Here is a 4,411-nt window from a genome sequence, read left to right as displayed (position 1 = left end):
GGAACTACAGGTGTGCGCTACCACACTCGGCTAATTTTTTATTTATTGTAGAGATGAGGTCTTGTCAAGTTGCCCAGGCGGGTCTCGAACCCGTGGGCTCAGGCAATCCACTCACCTCAGCCTCCCAAAGGCGCGGGATTACAGGCTGAGCCAACAAGCCCAGGTTGATCCATTTTGAATTGATTTTTGTATACGGTGATAGGTAGGGGTCCACTTTCATTCTTCTGCATGTGGCTACCCAGCTTTTCCAGCACGACTTACTAAATATGATTTCCTTTCCCCAATGTTTGTTATTGATGGCTTTGTCGAAGATGAGTTGGTTGAGGGACTGTTTTTTTGTTTGTTTGTTTTGTTTTTTTCTGGCATCTCTGTCCTGTTCCATTGGTCTGTATGCCTATTTCTGTACCAGTACTATGCCATCTTGGAGGGAGAGCTGAGCCAGCTGGGGCATGGTGACTAGAAACCGGATTCAGCAGTAAGCCTTGATTCACTCAGTCCTAATAGACAGGTTGTAACAGATGATATCAAAAATTATGAGAGCTGAAAAATAAAATAGGAAGGAAGACATGTAGAACAGAAAAAGGGATGAGGGAAACCTAGTTGGAATAGTCAAGAGAGAGTTTATGTGGGACAATTATCAAGTATCCACAATCCCCATCCTCCTTTCCACCCCTCGTTCTCTACTCCACACATGTATTTTTCAATATACTTAAAAAGATTAAAAAATAGAAGAATGAGGCCTCCAGCAGCCCTTCTTCCTAGAGCCAGCTTTCCATTTCTGCCACCCATGAATTTTTCTCTGAAGTCACCCTTTGAATCTCCCCATCTTTGCTTTCCTTGCTGAGAGCTTCCTTTGACTATTGCACTGATAGGGTGTCAATTTGTGAAGACAGAGAGATGGGGAATAGCATAGAGGAAAAATCAGAGTTTAGGGAATATGCTGGAGCACGGTGAGTGGTCAGTCAGATATCAACACATGAGGATAAGACACATCCAGGAACAAAAGCCAAAGAGCTCCAGAAAGCTTGTAAGACAATCTGTGCTACTTCGCCCCTCCTTGAAAGACAGTGTTAGAGTGTCTTGTCACCCTCACAGCAGGAAGCAGTCCCTCACTCCTGGTCCTGGTCTGATAGTATACAAGGAGCAACTGCCAGATCTGAGTGAGTTGGAATGTATGTGACAACCAGCTTGCACCCTCACATTCCTCCCAGTGACCTGAGGGTGGAAACCATTGCCACTGGCAAGGGTGAAGCAAAGAGGTGCAGAAGGATGATACCCCCAGACACTGGTCTATGGGAATGCTTACAAAACACCAGTTGTAGATTTTTTTTTTTTTTTTTTGAGTTGGAGTCTCATTCTGTCGCCCAGGCTGAAGTGCAGTGGCATGCTCACAGCCACTGAAGCCTTGGCCTGCTGGGCACAGGTAATCTTTCCACATCAGTCTTCCAAGTACCTGGGACTACAGGCATACACCACCATGCCCAGCTAATTTTTTGATTTATTATAGAGATGAGGTCTCACCAAGTTGCCCAGGCGGGTCTCGAACCCGCAGGCTCAGGCAATCCCACTCACCTCAGCCTCCCAAAGTGCTGAGATTATAGGTGTGAATCACTGTGCCAGGTCTAACTTTTTTAAATTTTTAATTGTGTTCTGAATTTCTGTCCTTAGATTTGTTGAATGTCAAACACAGAGTGCATGCTCCTTTTACCATATGCTTAACAGTTTGGAGGAAATTCTGCTGTTAGTGATGATAGAGGGTACAAACATATGACATTGCTCAGGGAACCGTTTTCCCTCGCCACACCCTGAACTCTCCCGTTCTAGTTAACCCTAAAATCTCTCTAGAAAGATGGCATCTCCCACTCTAGTACTTTCCCTAACCATCAAAGGATTCCTTAATGTTTAACATCTATCCCTTCTACTACAGTCTCACTGTTTTGCATGTAGCTTCAGAGATAAACCCTCTAAAATCCAGAATTATCAATCTGGACCATAAGACTCTTTTCATCCTGTTCCTCTGGTTTTATTCTCTTTCTCATGGAATCTTCTCTTAGTTATCTTCGGCTTCAATCCCTAGAATCTGGGAAAACTGACATTCCTTGAGAATGAGGGGAGAAACCTGAAGCAGAGACAAAAAGTAGGGAGTTTGTGGTTCAGCTTCTATAAAATCACCCCACCTCTCCCTTGAGCCTCTGTGCTCTGATGTTGAGGATGGATAGTAGCAGCGGGTCATGATATCAGGACCTCCCAATACAGCTACTGCACAGAACCACAAAGAACAATGGGCTGTAAGACAGGGAGGGAGCCTTAGGAATGAACCTGGAAAAGTTACTAAGAACCAGGCAACCACAGGGGGGCACTGTGTCCCCATGGGCTAGACTAGAATGTCTAGGACCAACAAAGTAGGGAAGTCAGTCAAGGACAGCAAACCCCTCATTTATAGGAGAGACACACAGTCATCACCCATTTCACACACACACCCACCTACATGATACATTTATACACACACACACACACACACGTACACACGCACACATACATATAACTTGCTCCCATTTCCAGAGATTGCCCTGCTACAGTGTTGCCTATGTAGGCAGATGTGCCTTCCCTTCCCTAATAATAACGCACAGCAGTTACTATTGCTAGGAAAGGCCAGTGCTGGTGTTGCAGGAAAACAGAGAGACTGTGACACCGAGGCTATCTTAGGAAGTAGCGGTTTATTAGCGCTGGCGCTTCTCAGCGGGCTTAATACTCCAAGGCTGAGCAACCTGGAGAAAGAGGAGAGGGGTTTTATTTGTTAGTTTAGGTAAGGGAGGGAGTCGGCTTGTATGGCTATACATTTTGGGGGGGAATTTGCAAGGTAGTATCTAGCAAAACCAGATTTTAAAGAACAAATTGTCTCCAGGGTATACATGACAAGCAGGGGTTGTAAACCAATAACTTTACAGAGGATACGGGTGTAAGGTTGTGAATCAAACGCTTTCCTGTACTTCCAGGAAAGTGCCTTGTGGCTATTTGGATTTTTTTATGCCCCATGTCTAGCAGGTTTTGGAGCTTGTAGGTTGATTTTTAAAGAGGAATAATTTAAACTGTTTTTAGCCCCTCTCTGCCACACTGGTTGTAGGTTTTTTGCTTTTTTTTTCGTGTTTAGCCTAGGAGCTAGTTGGCTCCAATGATTCCAATTATACCGTTTCTTGTCTTCATGTGGCATTTCAGCATTTTGCTGTCTGCCCTGCAGGTGGTGAACCAACACCCTCAACACCCTCACCGTCCAATGACTAGCTCTATAATGCTGCTGATTACCCATATTCCTGTCCCTCTTCTGACCCTGGCCTACCACATTTAGAATAGACTCAGTCCTATGGGAGAGAGTGATGAAATGCTCAAGAAGCAAGAGTATAGTCCATACTCCACTTCCAAGTCAATCAGGGTGTCAGCACTATACATCAAGCTGCAGGAGTCCTCAGCTCAATTTCTTTTAGGAAAGGGTATAATTGCCTGAAGAAAGGACCTTCTCCTTTTTACCTCTTGTGCCACAAGAGCCCAAAAATCAGCCTGCAACAGCTGGAACATATATGAATTCCTCTTGATGGTTCTTTGGATTTATTAAAAAGCTGTTTAAAGAACCACAAATATAATTAGCTCCCAGATCCCGCATATTCCATGGGGGAGGAGGAACTCCCCAAAGGATATCCTCCTTTATACTGTGTCCCTCCTGAAAAATTCTTCAGATTAGAATGAAGTAGGAACAGTCCAACCCCTATAGTAACTTCACGAGCCCTGGTCTACTAGTTGTATTGAAACAGGCACAGAGAAATCTAGGTGACGCCTAGGGAGGATCCTACAAGAAGGTGGGTTGAAAAATATCCTCCAGCACTTCAGTCAGCTTTCTTCTTTCTCAGAGATGCTTTCTCAGAGATGCTGGTGGCATCTCTGAAATCCTGGTGATCTTTCTCTGTTCTGTTTTGTTTTGTTTTTGAGTTGTAGTCTCACTCCGTTGCCCAGGCTGGAGTGCAGTGGCACGCTCATGATCACCTCAGCGTCGGCCTGCTGGGCTCTGGCGATCCTTCCGCCTCAGCCTTCCAAGTGGTCACAATGACAGACGTGCACTACCATGCCCAGATAATATTTTGACTTATTGTAGAGATGAGGTCCCACCATGTTGCCCAGGCTAGTCTCAAGCCTGTAGGCTCAGGCAGTCCTCTCACCTCAGCATCCCAGGGCTAGGATTACAGACTTGAGCCACCACTTCCAGCCTAACCTTGCTTAATGATCCATAACTGATAAGGATTCTTCTAAGATCTATTAGCTCAGCTCTCCCAAGCTTGAAAATATTATCAATATCAAAGACAATCTCAGCCGGGCTCGGTGGCTCAGCCTGTAATCCCGCACCTTTGGGAGGCTGAGGTGA

The sequence above is a fragment of the Carlito syrichta genome, unplaced genomic scaffold, assembly GCF_000164805.1.
Source record: "Carlito syrichta isolate Samal-C Ts95f unplaced genomic scaffold, Tarsius_syrichta-2.0.1 Scaffold302382, whole genome shotgun sequence".
NCBI classification, from domain to species: Eukaryota; Metazoa; Chordata; class Mammalia; order Primates; family Tarsiidae; genus Carlito; species Carlito syrichta.
The sequence above is the reverse complement of the archived record's forward strand: the minus strand, read 5'-3'. Positions refer to the sequence as shown.